The sequence below is a fragment of the Lissotriton vulgaris genome, chromosome 6 (assembly GCF_964263255.1).
Source record: "Lissotriton vulgaris chromosome 6, aLisVul1.2, whole genome shotgun sequence".
In the NCBI taxonomy this organism is placed as follows: domain Eukaryota; kingdom Metazoa; phylum Chordata; class Amphibia; order Caudata; family Salamandridae; genus Lissotriton; species Lissotriton vulgaris.
Genome location: NC_141694.1, coordinates 83549169 through 83565601, shown reverse-complemented (window position 1 = coordinate 83565601; position 16433 = coordinate 83549169). Strand labels below are relative to the sequence as shown.

The 16433-nt window shown below is 52.7% G+C and overlaps 1 protein-coding gene across 2 annotated transcripts in view; it reads left to right on the top strand.

Moving 5' to 3' along the window:
* The window catches only part of LOC147706833 (uncharacterized), a 461037-nt gene that overhangs the window by 297812 nt on the left and 146792 nt on the right, over nucleotides 1-16433 (top strand). The window lies entirely within an intron of this gene.

Below are 16433 nucleotides of genomic sequence, written 5' to 3'. Positions count from 1 at the left end.
AGAGTGGTGTGGTGGAGTCCCAGAGTGGTGTGGTGGAGTCCCAGAGTGGTGTGGTGGAGTCCCAGAGTGGTGTGGTGGAGTCCCAGAGTGGTGTGGTGGAGTCCCAGAGTGGTGTGGTGGAGTCCCAGAGTGGTGTGGTGGAGTCCCAGAGTGGTGTGGTGGAGTCCCAGAGTGGTGTGGTGGAGTCCCAGAGTGGTGTGGTGGAGTCCCAGAGTGGTGTGGTGGAGTCCCAGAGTGGTGTGGTGGAGTCCCAGAGTGGTGTGGTGGAGTCCCAGAGTGGTGTGGTGGAGTCCCAGAGTGGTGTGGTGGAGTCCCAGCGTGGTGTGGTGGAGTCCCAGCGTGGTGTGGTGGAGTCCCAGCGTGGTGTGGTGGAGTCCCAGCGTGGTGTGGTGGAGTCCCAGCGTGGTGTGGTGGAGTCCCAGCGTGGTGTGGTGGAGTCCCAGCGTGGTGTGGTGGAGTCCCAGCGTGGTGTGGTGGAGTCCCAGCGTGGTGTGGTGGAGTCCCAGCGTGGTGTGGTGGTGTCCCTGAGTGCTGTGGTGGTGTCCCTAAGGGGAGAGAGGGGGCCGGGGCAGATAGCACGGAAGTGAAGCAGAACGGTGAACTGGGTCACCTGAGGTAGCTGGGGAACCCAGGAGTCGGGCAGCGATTGAAGTCTGCGTGAAGCTGCAGCAATTGGGACGTGTGCAGCTAGGACAGCTGGGGAGGTAGGAGCCAGGGAGCTGGGGCAGTTAGGAGGGCAATGGGGAAATATCAGGGAGCTGGGCGGACAGCGGGAGCTGGGCAGGTAGGAAGCGTGGAGTTGGAGCAAACATGAGGGTGAGTGCAGGGTTCCCCTGCAGCTGCAGATGGAAAGCGTTCGCTGAAGAAGATAAGAAACAGGAAGTTGGGGTGAGGCCGGAGTAAAACACAGATGCTTTTAACATCACCAGCGGTCACCACTGGTCTGAGCATGACCTTTATAAAATGATTATTTTGAAAGTCCATAGTGTAAAAGTGCGTTTACACAAAGAATCCGGAATTGCTTGCAACTCAAAGTGTTTGTTTTAAACCAGTAAGACATTTATTGTACTCGGAAAGAACATACCTTCTTCGCCTTCCACGATTCCGTGCGGTCACGCACGGTGATGAAGCATTTTCTTCTGCAGCTGCTGGGATCTGGGATTCCCTACCACTATCGCTGCGCGCGATTTACAAAGGCGCTCAAAACCTATCACTTTAACCGTTGGCTAAGGCCTGGTCTGAAGCCTGGAGTAGCTCAGGTAGGAAGAAGGGAACTGCGGTAGACCGGAAGCAACGAGCTGGATAAGATCATAGGGGCAGATAGGAGGGAGGAGGTCGAGACAAATAGAATGGGTAAGGGGTAAATCGGTAACTGGGGAGAGAGGGGGCCGGGGCAGATAGCACGGAAGTGAAGCAGAACGGTGAACTGGGACACCCGAGGTAGCTGGGGAACCCAGGAGTCAGGCAGCGATTGAAGTCTGCGTGAAGCTGCAGCAATTGGGACGCGTGCAGCTAGGACAGCTGGGGAGGTAGGAGCCTGGGAGCTGGGGCAGTTAGGAGGGCAAGGGGGAAATATCAGGGAGCTGGGCGGACAGCGGGAGCTGGGCAGGTAGGAAGCGTGGAGTTGGAGCAAACATGAGGGTGAGTGCAGGGTTCCCTGCAGCTGCAGATGGAAAGCGTTCGCTGAAGAAGATAAGAAACAGGAAGTTGGGGTGAGGCAGTAGGCGAAGATGGAACAGACAGGAGGCAGGGACACAGAAATAACAAGAGCGGCAGGGAAACTGAAAGTACGGCCGGCCTCCGGCCAGCCATGAATAATTAGGGGAGGAGAAGCCGCACAGCACACGCTGGGAGAAGCCCTTTGATGTGCTGTGCAGCCGTGAAAAAAATGTAATTAGGAGGGAGGGAGGGAGGGAGGGAGGCTGATGCGCGTGCTTGTTTGGTTACGTGATTCACGTGAACTCAAAGAAAACCGCACCAAAAAGCCCTTGGTGTGACGAGCATTTTGAGCACTTGAATTCTCGCTCCGCTCAATGCGCATGCGCGCATTGATAGGTCGCGAGGCCTAAAAACTGCAAAATTTGTAGAACTTTTTCTCAAAAAACTTTCAGAGATAGAGAAGGATGTCTTCATCTGTGGCTACAGAAGCTTAAAACCAAAGACAATCCTTTATCTGATGAGGAGAGTGATCCCTCACTTAAAAATACAGCTTCAAAGAAAAAGAACTAGTGAGATGGAGCTGGTGTCTCCAAAGGCTGCTAAAGTGTTAAAAAAGGTTCACCACACCTCAAAACATGAAGATCAGCCTTCATCTTCTAAAAAAGAACCAGCCTCTCTTAAGAGTCAGTCTGTGCCCTCTACGCCTTCTCAACCTACTTAAAAAATGAAGCAGGCGTCAAGGTCTCTTCGTGAGACAACTTTACCTTTTCAAGAAAGATGCTCTGTTGACGAAACAGTTGATGGTTCCTTCGTCGATGAGAATCTGTCACTACGACCTCAACGTCGACTTTGTCGTCCCCTCAGACTATGATCATGTCGTCTGCATCATTTCCATCGACGTTAGCATCTGTGAAGGTGAGATTGTCTACGATTACTACTTTGTCTTCCTCGCCGACAAAAAGAAAAGACAGTCGCCAATGGAAATCTCATCGCCGCTGCGGCTGTCAGCAGCTCTCAAAGGCAAGTCTCTCTCGTCAATGCTGTCCTACTCGGCGCAGTTTTTGTCGACAGTAGCCTCATCAACGGTAGCCTCATCAGCGATACCGAAGAATTCAGATACAGATACTCATTGAAGAACCACGTTGACATCAAGATCTTCGACGGAAGAACTGCAGACGAAAACTTAATCAATGACATCCTCCTTGGTTTGCTTGACATCATCATTGATGCTAGTCCCGTCAATTAATATAGCTGCTGCCAAGGAAAAAAGACATTCACAGGAGGCTATACTGCCTTTCCACACATCTCCAAGCAAGGTGTCTCCCTGTCTTCCAGAGAATTTTTTTGATTATGGAGCAGATGAGCAATCCGAAAACGAGTGAATGAGCTCACAGTCCCTCTGACCTTCTCATTAAATACCAGGATGTTGAGGGTAAGGACTAAATATGTTACCCTGAAATCACCCCCCAGGAGAGGCAAACTGAACAAACTATCCAAATACCTGTTTAACTGGTTTCAAATATACAGCTTATTGTAGAGGATTACGACCGCAGATATGCTCCGGCAGAGCTGGCATCTTCAGTTCCTCAAAGGCCAATTACACAGCTCAATAGTTCTTTGCCTGTGTGTGTCTCCAAAGTCAACTCCTGTGTTTTAACAAAGAGCACGCACACAAAGACTGAAAGTGTCCACTTTTCTTTAATGCGTTGGGCCTTCCACGACCCAGCAGGTTAAAAGAATGTTCTGCGGGGGCGTGACCAAGACGTGGATGGAGTGAGATGTGTTACTCCAGGTCTCCGCTCCACTGCGTCCCGATATTGCTGTTGTTCCCTGCCCCACCGAGTCTTAACTGGGGCATGGAGCCTTGTCTACAAGTAGTGGCACTGTGGGGAGTTCCTGCGCCCTTGGGGGAGACTGTGTTGTGCCCGACGGCCGGAAGAGATTCGGAGGCCTCTGTGGGAGATCGCTCCCGTCATCATTTTGGGGAGACAAGCCCGGCAGAGTGGTCCGGATCTGAAGTGCGCTGGAGAGGGGGTTCCGTGACAGTGCTGCTCCTGGAATCGGCGTTTACCTCTCGAGGACTCCTAGACACTGGGGGACGAGTGGGGAAGCCTCTCACCCCACTCTTCCCTGTGCTGCTGGCCTCCTGCGGGGATCGTGCAGGCTGCCATTTTGCTGTGGGACAAGCTCCTGAATCGAGACTGGGCCCGGACGGCTGAGGTGAGGTGCTACCGCGCTGGGGAGATCCAGAGATTGGCGTTTATCACCCGGGGACGTTTTGTCCATCGAGGGCGGTGCCCCTCGTTTTCACCACTTTCTGGCCCTTCTGCTGTTCCTGCTCCCGCAGCTGCTGGCCATGGCAGGGCACTTGGCCTAGAGGAGGTGGCATTGCAAAGATGGCAGGCTGTGGGAGTCTCTGCCCTGCCTGTGAGCTTATGGACCTTGCTGGCTTCCCCGTAGGCCTTCTCTACCGCCCTACAGCGCGATTGCTCGCTGATCTGCGGGCCTGAGCCTGGAACGTCCCGATCGGGTGATAGCCCACTGAAGTGACCCCGGAATCTGCAATTGCCCTCTGCGACCTCCTGCATACAGGGAATGATCCAATGGCGTCCTGATCCCCCACTGCACCCCTGCTGATGCCCCGGCTGGGCCTGCCCTGCGTGATCCATATCGTGTAGTGGTGGCCTACAGACTGAGGAGAACACTGTGAGTCTTGTGGGGTGCATGTGCTGGGGAGACCCCGTTGAGCAGTGGGAGAGCCCCCCATGACCCCAGGCCTGACTGTACGGGGGGTTCTTGGACGCATAGCCTCCCCCTGCCACTCTACGACCTGAAACAAGCAGAAAGTACTGATAGACTGCATCTGGGAGTTCTGTAGCCCCAGCGAGAGGCGAGAGCCCCACTCCCATCCCCTCCTCTTCTTGCTTTTTTTTTGGGGGGGGGGCTTTAGGCCTGGTGTTGGGAGCTTGTGAATGGAGGGGACTCTCGAACCCTCTCCCTCTTGGCGAGTCTTGTTTAGGATTACGAGGACCACGTCTGACATATACTTGCAGTGGGGTAGTCGGCTAGGTGGATGTTGGGAGCTGTTGGACATTCAGAGTTCATTGCTCAAACCCAAGACCACTGTGATTACGTAGAGAAAGAATGATCACATCTGCGTTATTACCCACCCTTTCACTTTGCCTTGGGAGATGACTATTGCCTACGGTCGGATCTGTGGTCTCTGCTTATCATTTTGCTGTGCTTGCGAAAAACAAAGCGAATAAGGTTGCTGCATCTCCCGTATCGCGGGATCCAGTAACGTCCCTTTGGTCTAAGATTAACTTGCAGCTTCAGGAAGACTCCTAACCCCTCCATGCCGGCGCCCGGGAAACCCTTCTTGGAAGTGCCAATCACCCAGGTATTCATGGCATCCGACTAAATTGGGTCCCTTAAGGAGGACTTCAATGCTGGGATGCAAGACATCCCCAGGGAGGTTACAGAAATTGGGGGCAGAGTGGACGACCAGGAACCCACCTTGGATACCAGGCTGGAGGACCATGAAACACTGTGGAAAAACCTGTCTGAAATTGAAGAGCAGAATATCACCCTACAGCTGAAACAAGAAGCTGAAACAAGAAGACCTTGAAAATCGCAGTAGGCGAAGCAACCTGCGTTTTAGGAGGGGGGGGGGTTTCATTGGGGACAGAAGGAAACTACATTATGGCGTACACAGTGGAGCTGCTACAGGCTATCAGGGAGAACGAACAAGCTGCGCCACCCCTGCTTGATAGAGCCATCGTGTTTTTGGCCCTCGCAGTCTGCCGGATTCCATTCCGGATATCCTTACCAGAGTACACTATTTTACAGACTAGGAGCCCATCTTGAAGAAAGTCCATGGGATAAACTCTGTTTCGTATAATGGACTCTCAATTCAAATATTCCAGGACTTGGCCCCGGCCACGCTCCGGTGGAGGAAGCACTTCAAACCCGTAACGAACAAGCTCAGAGATCTCAATATTAAGTACCAATGAGGCCACCCCTTTGCTCTGATGTTTGTCTGGGAGGGAAAAACCTATCCTACGGTCCTTGAGAGAAGCCCAACAGCTCTTACAGCTTCCTTCGTAGCCTGAGGTAGAGGACCTGTTGTCATCGTGGGAACGCCGGGATGGGCCCCTCTGCCTGATGTGGTCCACTTTCCTGCCGCCTAGGTCCAAACTCCGCATGCAGGAACTCTAATCTTCCGAAGTCAAGCAAGACATCATAAGCCACGTTCGTTCTCTGAGCTGTTATCTTCTCCAGCTCGATCTCCCGACCACAAGGAGTGATGTTCTCTTGGAATGCTTCTTATTGGATCTTCCCTGGCAAGGTTTACAGCCTGTCCCTGATGACTCCTCCTTTTCTTCTTGTAACATGACATTTTGACTATACCTGCCCCTCGATGAGGTGCGAGTCCTCCGACTCTGACATTATGTGGCCCAGTTGGCCAATTGTTCTTGAATTTTTCATGTTTTTCAAACCTGGATGGCAGGCAATGAATACAAGGACTGTGGCGGATGAGGATGGGAGGTTTATCAAAGCACATGTGACTTGGGGTAGATGGTCCCTGACCTTCGTTAACATATATGCCCCTAACCAGAATCAAGACGCTTTTTTACGCCTACACCTTGGGGATCTCTTGCAGACAGTCACAACACCGATTCTTCTTGGAGTTGATTTGAATCTGGTCTGGGAACCCAAATGGGATCGTACTGCACAAGCATACCAGGGGGCTGGGGCAATGCCAGCCTCGCTGAGAAATACCATTATGGACTTAGGTTTAGTTTATGCATTGAGACATCTACATACGGACACTAAAGATTACTCTGTCTTCTCTCATGCACACCGGTCATATTCTCGTATTGACTATTACTTTCTACCACTCTCCCTGATATGCGCACTGAGGAGGGCGGAAATTTCTGACATTTCCCTATCCGACCATGCCCATGTTCTCATTTCGATAAACCTCCCTCAACCCACGTAGGGAGCCCATTCCTAGATGGAAACTACCCCTCGCCCCACGTCCTACGAGATCCTGTCGATGTGGTGGACATTCGAAAAGAGATAGAGGCTTTCTTTTTGACTAATACACTTACTGACACCTCTGAGGCCACTAGGTGGGATGCTTTTAAAGCCAGTATTCTAGGGGTCATTATGTCCATCTCTATCATCAGATCTAGGGAGGCCTGGATAGTGGAAACTACCCTCTTTAGTCACATGAAAATATTAGAACGCAAAGATCATTTGCAACCATTCCGCCACAATAAACCGATTCTTGGTAAACTGCGGGGCCAACTGTGCTTGCATCGCACCAATAAAGTGACTCACCCTTAAGCAAAAAGTCTATATAGGGGGGATGAGGTTGGGGCATGCTTGGCACGATGCATCCGTGCGCAGACCACACAATCACATATTGCTAAACTTAAACGTCGAGGCTGATAAAAACATGAAATTAGACCCTTTCTATAGAGAACTTTACGCTAATGCGCCTTGTTCTCTTGAAACGGTCGATGATTTCCTCAATTCTTGCCCATGGGACCCTATTGATGCCTATCATGCGCAACTAACTGAAGACACTAACACCCACAACGAAATCGCGAAGGCCTTGAAACAACTTCTAATTGGCAAAACGCTGGGCCTAGACAGCCTCCCAGTCACTTATCAGTTTTTTTAACCACTACTACGAGAATACTTATTACATTTTTTTTTTCACATCTGGTTTTATTGATTGATTAAGCAAGGCATAAATACAGTTTTCCACAATCAGGAAGGTACTGTCCAGTGGCAAGGCACATTTCGATATGCTTACAACCCAATCAATTATAGGAAATACCCCTCCTACCCCCCCCAGCCGTCCCAACTACCCACCCCTTATCCCACCCTAACCCGGTGCATGTGATCACAATAGCCCCAGCAATTGAACACATTACAACAATCGTCGAGTGCCACCCTAGGCCTGGAGGTCCTCCACAGTAGGCAACCCATCGTCCGGGGCTGCTGGAGGCTCCAAAGTCAAGCCCCTGTAATCCGCCCACCGTTTTCAGATTTTAAAATGTTTCTGTGGGCATCCTCTGGACTCAAACACAGGTCGCTCTAATCCCATGAAATAGTCAAGGCCTGCCTTCCAGGCCCCCAGTGGAGGAGCCCGTTCACCCTTCCAAGCCCTCGCCAGGTCCCGCTTAGCTACCACCAGACCCAACAGTAGGAGGTGACGCTTGTAGATGTTCCCACCCACATTCACCAAAACATGTAGAAGTCCCAACCGGGCAGTGCGGGGGAGATCCCATCCCAGTACCTCCGACAAACCGCTCCAAACCCCATTCCAGAACCGGGTCAGAACAACACAAGACCACACCGTATGCAACAGCGTTCCTCTCTCAGTCCCACAGCGCAGGCACTCTGGGGATGCAATCAGGCCCGCCCTCCACAATCTCTCCCGGGTATAGTATGCCCTGTGCAAATATTTAAACTGGATCAATCAGAGACGCACTGCGATTGCAGCCCCACGTGGGGACTCCAAGGCCTCCCTCCAGTCGTCCTCGTCCAAGGGGCCAACATCCTTTTCCCAGTTATCTTTCAGCGGGAGTAAAGAAGCGGAGCAATGAGTGACTAGGGTTTGATCAATTCGGGACACCTTCTTGTCCCCAAGGTCTCCCATAAAGATTTTTGCTTCCACTGGGCTAAACTCCGGTAGTTGTTCCAAGCCAACCAAACTAGGTGCAAGCGCGTGGCGAAATTGTAAGTACTTGAAGAATTGGGACTTGGGCATATGAAATTCTGTGCTAAGGTCCTGGAAGGACTTGAGTGACCCCGGTCAGAACATGTCTAAGCCGGTGTCGATGGGGCCCATGAACCCCGAGGAGCCGGTCTACATCGTTGACTCCGAATACGGAGAAGATGAAGAGTTCGGTGAAGGTTGGGAGGGGTCCGAGGACCCTCTGTCACGCGAGTGCCAGTATGACCCAGACTGGACAGGTGACTTGGGGGATGCCAGTGGTCTGGACGACTCTCCTAACCCTGGTTTGATCTCTCCTCCTTCCGTGGCATCGGTGGAGGGAGCTGCATATTCTGTGGTGCTGATGAGGGCTGCCAAGGCCTCACACCTTGAGCTCCCCGTCGCGGCCGTGAGGCCTAACATCCTCACCGAGGTCTTCAAACCGCAGTCATGCCCACAGGAGCCACTGCTGCCGTTTAATGAAGCCTTGTCAGACGTTCTGTTGGGCACGTGGTCCAGGCCCGCTTCAGGTCCGCCTGTTGATCGGAACGTGGCCAGGCGCCACCGTCCTTGTCCGGACGACCCCAAGTTCCTGTCTACCCACCCCACTCCTGAGAGTCTGGTGATCCAGGCCTCGACCTCCCAGTCCGCATTCCCGTCGGCCCCGCCCGACCGGGAATCCAAGAGGTATGACCAATTTGGCAAGAAGGTCTTCTCGTCCATTAGTTTGGGCCTGCGGTCTTGCAACACCGCTTGCCTCTTGGGCCGCTACACCCACTCTGTGTGGGATACGGTCGCGGAACTGCTGCCGGAATGCCCCATGGAGGTGCAGGCAAAACTCGGTCAGGCTGTGGCTGAGGGCCGAGATGCAGCGAAGTACTCGATACGGTGTGGTCTTGATACGACCGACTCGCTGGGCAGAGCTATGTCAACGACGGTGGCAATTCGTCGCCACGCCTGGCTGAGATCCGCCAATTTTTCGGCAGATGTCCAGAATACCTTGATGGACATGCCGTTCGATGGCTGTCACCTGTTCGGTGACAAGGCGGACCACGCGCTGGAACGCTTCAAGGACTCCAGGGTCACGGCCAAGTCCTTGGGTCTCTCGACCCAGCGTCAGCAACCGGGTTCGTTTCGTCCCTTTCGTGGCCAAGGAAGGGGCGCCCCCACACGTGCTGCCAGCCACGCGCCGCAACAATCCTTTCAACGCGGTGGCGGCCGTGGAAACCGCCGTGGTGGCGGTCGGGGACAACGGCGGGGTCAGACCACACCTTCCCCCGCAGCATCTACCCCAAAATCCTCCTAGTCCGTGCTTTCGGCCCCATGTGACGCCAGTGGGTGGCAGGGTTCGCCATCACCACGCTCACTGGCGCACGATCACTTCGGACAGGTGGGTGCTGCAAATCGTCCGAAGGGGCTACTCCCTCCCCTTCGAGACCTCTCCTCCAGCCATGCCACCGCAGAACCACTGTGTGTCGGGGGACCACTTGACACTTCTGCAGGAGGAAGTTACGGCCCTCTTGGCCAAGGGGGCCATCGAGCGCGTTCCTGGGCCAGAAGTAGGGCGTGGTTGTTATTCCCACTACTTTCTGGTGCCCAAGAAGGACAAGGGGGGGCCTACGTCCTATCTTGGATCTAAGGAACGTCAACGGCTTCCTCCGGAAGGAGAAGTTCAAGATGTTGACGTTAGCTCAGGTCTTGGCTGCTCTAGACCCACAAGACTGGATGGTAGCGTTGGACTTGCAGGACGCCTATTTTCACATCCCCGTCCTGCCGGCCCACCGGCGTTACCTGCGGTTCACGGTAGGCCTGGAGCACTTTCAGTTTATCGTGCTTCCCTTCGGCCTTACCAGCGCCCCACAGGTGTTCACAAAGGTGATGGCGGTGGTCGCAGCCCATCTGCGCAGGTTGGGGGTTTCAGTCTTCCCCTACCTAGACGACTGGTTGTTGAAGGCGGGCTCGCCCCAGACAGTCGTCCACCACCTTCAGATGACGGCAGACCTCTTGCACGACCTGGGGTTCTCCATCAATGTGCCGAAATCACACCTGTGTCCCTCTCAAAAGCTCCTTTTCATCGGAGCGGTTCTGGACTCGGCGCAGTTTCGGGTTTATCCTCCGGAACGGCGGGTTCGGGATATTCAGGCTTTGATTCCCATCTTTCAGCCGCTATCCCGGGTTTCGGTCAGGTTGACGCTGCGGCTGCTGGGACTGATGGCTTCCTGCATCCTTCTGGTGCATCACGCCCGGTGGCGGATGCGGGCTCTGCAGTGGGACCTGAAGTTTCAGTGGGCCCAGCATCAGGGCAACTTGTCCGACCACGTCTTGATCTCGGAGGGCACTGCGAGACAACTGCAGTGGTGGCTTACGGACCGCGATTGGGTCAGGGGCAAGTCCCTCTCCCTTCCCCAACCGGAGCACGTTGTCGTGACGGACGCGTCCATCCAGGGCTGGGGTGGCCACTTGGGAGAGGCAGAGATCAGAGGCATCTGGTCTCCGGCGGAGTCCCGGCTCCATATCAATCTGTTGGAGCTGCGGGCGATTCGTCTGGCACTGAAGGCATTCCTCCCCTTTGTCAACGGGAGTGTAGTGCAGGTGTTCACCGACAACACCACCGCCATGTGGTACTGCAACAAACAGGGCGGAGTGGGGTCGTGGACCCTTTGCCAGGAGGCTCTGCGCCTCTGGCAATGGCTGGAACGTCAGGGCGTGACTCTGACGGTTCAACACCTGGCAGGTTCTCTGAACGCCAGGGCGGACGAACTCAGCCGTCGGTGCTCGATGGATCACGAATGGCGTCTGAACTCGGACGTGGCGCAAGGCATCTTTCTGCAATGGGGAGAGCCTTGGTTAGATCTATTCGCCACCGAAGAGAACGCGCAATGTCATCAGTTCTGCGCGTTGGAGTTTCCAAGACGGCACTCGCACGGCGACGCCTTTCGGCGCGAGTGGAGTTGCGGTCTGTTATACGCCTTTCCGCCTATACCACTTCTGCCCAGAGTGCTGAAGAAGATCAGGCGCGACCGGGCCCAAGTTATCCTTGTGGCTCCGGACTGGGCTCGAAGATACTGGTATCCCGAGCTACTCAGCATGTCAGTCGGTCCCCCGATCCGCCTGCCCCTTCAGGAGGACCTTCTGTCGCAGCAGCAGGGGACGGTCCTCCACCCGAACCTGTCCAGTCTCCACCTCCATGCTTGGAGATTGAGCGGCGGCAGTTGAGGCCATTTGACTTGCCTCCTGAAGTCTGTGATGTTATTCTGGCAGCCAGGCGTCCCTCCACTAAGTCGGTATACGCCTGTCGGTGGAACAGATTTGTGGCATGGTGCACAGCAAAGGCTGTGGATCCTCTTTCTGCCCCTCTTTCGGAGGTTCTTCTGTTTCTTCTTTCTCTTGCCCAGCAGGGCTCTGCTCTGGGCACTATCAAGGGCTACCTTTCTGCCCTTTCAGCCTTTCTAAGGCTTCCTGATCAGCCTTCTTTGTTCAAATCCCCGATTGTAACTCGATTCTTGAAAGGCATCACTCACATGTTTCCCCCTGTTCCGTTTGTGATGCCTCAGTGGGATTTGAACCTGGTTCTAACTTTTCTGATGTGTGCTCCCTTTGAGCCCCTTCATTCTTGCCCTCTCCGTCTCCTGACTTTAAAGACGGCTTTCCTGGTTGCCATCACCTCTGCCAGGAGAGTGAGTGAGCTCCAGGCTCTTTCTGTCCAACCTCCTTTCCTGTCTATTCATCCTGACAAGGTGGTTCTGAGGACTAGACCTTCTTTCCTGCCCAAGGTTGTTTCGGCCTTTCACATCGGGCAGTCCATCACCCTCCCTTCCTTCTTCCCGCCTCCGCATCCTTCAAAGGATGAAGAGCGGCTCCATCGTCTGGACCCAAAACGTGCGCTTTCATTTTACATGGATCGCACACGCCAGTTCCGGGTGGATGACCAACTGTTTGTTGGCTACGTGGGTGCGAAGAAGGGACGGGCGGTCTGTAAACGGACCATCTCTCGATGGGTCGTTCTCTGCATCAAAGCGTGCTACTCTTTGGCTCGGAAGGAGCCTCCTGTTGGGCTGAGGGCCCATTCCACTCGGGCCACGGTGGCTACCACTGCCCTGGGCCGGGGAGTCCCCTTGCAGGACATTTGCCAGGCGGCTACGTGGGCCTCGCTGCACACCTTTGCGAGGCACTACTGCCTGGACAGTCAAGTCCGGAGGGATGGCTTCTTTGGCCGTTCTGTCCTCCAGGACTTTCTGGTGTAGTATTGTATTGGTTCGCAGACCCACCACCGGGGTTGGTATTGCTGGGGTATGTATTCTAAGGTAAGGAATCTAACACTAACGTGTTTCTTTCAGATGAACAAGTTACTTACCTTCGGTAACGATATATCTGTAAGAAACATTAGTTAGTGTTAGATTCCTTACCGAACCCACCCTTCCTCCCCGTTCTGCGAACTGATACCTAGGGTTAAGGACATCCCTTTCAGGGCCCTAGTTTTTACATGGCACCAGTGTTGGTTCTCTCATGGCTCTGCGTCTCCTGGCGCGGAAAAGCTGTGTACAAAGAACTGACGTCAGCGCGCGGAGGCGGCGTCTATATACTCCAGCGACGTCATCACGGCGCACGACGCCGACGACGGACGCGGAGCCGCAGGGGACGCCTGCAGACTACGCCTACCGACGCGCAGGGGTACTGCTACGCAAAAGTTTCCGGATCCAGACTGACGCCTGGGGATATTCTAAGGTAAGGAATCTAACACTAACTAATGTTTCTTACAGATATATCGTTACCGAAGGTAAGTAACTTGTTCCTCAGGAGGCAGGGGGGTGTAATGAGGTCTCTGACCCCCACTCCGGCGCCGAGCCAGCAGAGCCAGGCGGCACCAGATGCCATCGCCGAAGGTCCGCTCCAGGGACGCCCGTCTTGGTCACCACCAAAATTGAGGCCCGGCTGCGCACGCCGGGACTAGGCCTCGAAGAGCTGCGGCCGTTTTCTCAGCTCCAGGCAGCACAGGAGCTCCGTCTGGCACACCGGATGGTACCTCACACCTTCCGCCACAAGTCTAGGCCAGTGTACCGTCTTGTGGGTCCGGGAGCCAGGATAATTGACTCTGATAAATGTCGGGCCGGTGGGAGCTCTAGCAAGCTGCGTCCACCATCTTCGCCCGCTAGGTCACACCCCCCATTACATTTTTTTTAACAGCTTCACAGATACCTCAGGTCTTAATCCAACTATGTCTGAAGCGGAGGTCGTGTTTATCCCAAAGCCTTCTAAGGATCATATGCTGCCGGCGTCATATCGTCCTATTGCCCTTTTAAACACTGACGCGAAGATCTACACGAAAATCCTAACAAACCGCTTGGAACCTGATCTTCCGGGTCTTATTGACCCTGATCAAGTTAGATTTATCCGCCAGCGACAAGGGGCGGATAATATCCGGCGGTTAGCCCATCTGGTGGAAAAAGCACGCTTTCGAAGAATCGCCGCCTGTTTGGTCTCCCTCGATGCCGAGAAAGACTTCGATTGAGTGGATTTGGGTTTCCACTGGGCGGTTTTGCAAAGGGTGGGATTGAGTCCATGGATGATGTCCATACTAATGGTGCCCTTTGCGCAGCCTACCACTCGTATTCGCCTCAATGGGCGTCTCACTGCCCCTATCTCCATCCATCGTGGTACCAGACAGGAATTCCCCTCATCCCCGTTATTGTTTGCTTTAGTGGGAGAACCTCTAGCTGTTGCCTTCCGCTGCAACCAGAACATACAGAGTATGCCTATTGGGGGTTACCAACATAAAGCCTCTTTATTTGCTGATGACCTCCTTCTTTCGCTTTCCTCTACCTCTCCCAGCAGTAGCTACTCTCTTGCATTCTTCCGAAGACTCATCAGGATATCTGATTAATCTCACTAAGTCCCGTGCCCTTAACCTACCTCTTCAGACTGAAGCTGTCCAGGGTCTGAAGGAAGTGATCCCGATACAGTGGACTGATGACTCAAATATGGTACCTGGGCCTCGATCTAACTCCCATGCTCACGACATGGACCTCGGCCAATTGGCCTAGATAGAGACTTGCAATCCGGGAGGAACTACATAGATGGAAGGGCCTTCCTCTCACGTGGCTTGGCAGCATTAACACCATTAAAATGTCTCTACTCTCCAAAATACTGTATCTTTTTCAGTCCCTCCCCACGGCAATTCAACAGTCTGATATCCTAGCCTTACAACGAGATTTCACCAAGTTTATATGGAGGACCTCCCGACCATGCTTCTCTAATAGGATCTTGATGATGCCATGGGATCTGGGAGGACTGGCGTGCCCTAACCTTCTGGAATACTACTGGGCTTGCCATCTCTGGTACATATCGGAATGGGTGGTTCGCAAGAGCGAAAAATATTGGTTTCACTTAGATCGTGCGGTATTCTGAAGACCCTCATCGGATTTGGCTTGGACCCACGTGGGGCTCGACCTCGCAGTGCATACATTGCTGCCCCCACAAGGACAGTCCTGGAGATCTGGGACAAGCTAGCGGTACCCCGGGGTCTAACTACTTTCCCCTCCCCAATACCCCTATAGCTCGCAACCCTATGTTTCCTCCTGCCCTGCAGCCACAGGCATTTCTTGCATGCACAGATGACGAATGCAGAGTCATTCAAGACCTGTTTCAGGGTGGTAACTTCCTTAAATTTGATCAATGTAGGCAGGCTTTTCACCTCACGGAAGGGGCACAACTGCAATACTACCAGATAAGACACTGGAATATTGGAAGAAACTGCACCCTCGCCCCGTGGCCACTTGGTTCCTCTGGTTGTGGAATGTATTGCCCTTTGAATTACTTACTGCTCGCATTAACCACACAGATGCCAAATTCACTCAGATCTGGCAGCCTCTCATAAACTATTTTACCGTGACTAGACACTCCAGACTGGTTCCACCCCGCTTACACGCTTATATCTGTTTAAAGGACCCGCTCGTCCATTTAGGCTCGAGGACAGCCTCTTTTCCCTCCCGACGACCTCAACATTCTCATGTAGATTCTACCCCTCAGCACATCCTCTCCTTTCTCCCCTTTTCCTTAAGAGTTACTTTTGTGGGGGGTTTTTCTCTGTTTCTTCAAGTTTTACATACATGACACTGATGACAGTTCCTTGCTGCCTGCAATGTTTAAAGGGCCCCATGATCAGAGGTCAACATGTATACATCGAACTGCCCTATACAACCATATACTACAGTCTATCGCTGGAGATATAGTGGATTCCCTCTCTTTGTGTTTTCAGCTTCTCGCTGGAATGTAAATCCTCTCATGATAGTTTGCATTAGGAGGGATACTACAATCTATCTCCTACTTTATCAAAGCTTTATGACACTGATTCCGAGATGTATTGGCTGGGATTGATTCTACCATGCATGCCTTTGTCATACTACCAGGTTATTTAATGTGGATAATGGCTCTGCTTGGTTGTTCTTCTTACTGGGGACATGGGCCTTCAGTTTGTCTGATCTTTTTCATTTGTTCTATAATCAATAAACAGAAGATGAAAATAAAAGAACGTTCAGAGATGTTTTTCGGCTGTCTCGCAGCCTTTCTCAATCTAAACATACATTATGTGTGAGGTGCCTTATAACATCTGACTCATTAGTGAACATAAAGAAAACACTATTAGTTGTCAGGAACCAGAATGTAGTGCATGAATGAAGTTAACGTTGCGGTGTGAAGAAACATTCTAATTACCGATAAATCATTTTATATTCATGTGTGGTAGCACAATTACAAAACTGCGTTAAGCATCAACAGTTGATTATGGTGACGTTTTAGCGATGCTGCTGCCAACAATTGTGTTAAATCTACATTGCAAATGTTTCTTCACTGACTTTATCTTCCTTGCAATGAAGCACACCTGTGCAGATAATTCGTGCAACTTCACTGCCAAAACGAAAATTTAAAATTAAAGTTTAACATTTTCACTTGTAAATTCAACGCAAGCACAATAGAAATTCCCAAACAGTGCCGCCCACCAATCATGACTTTCAGATATTGTCATCCAGATACAGGGTAACCAGGG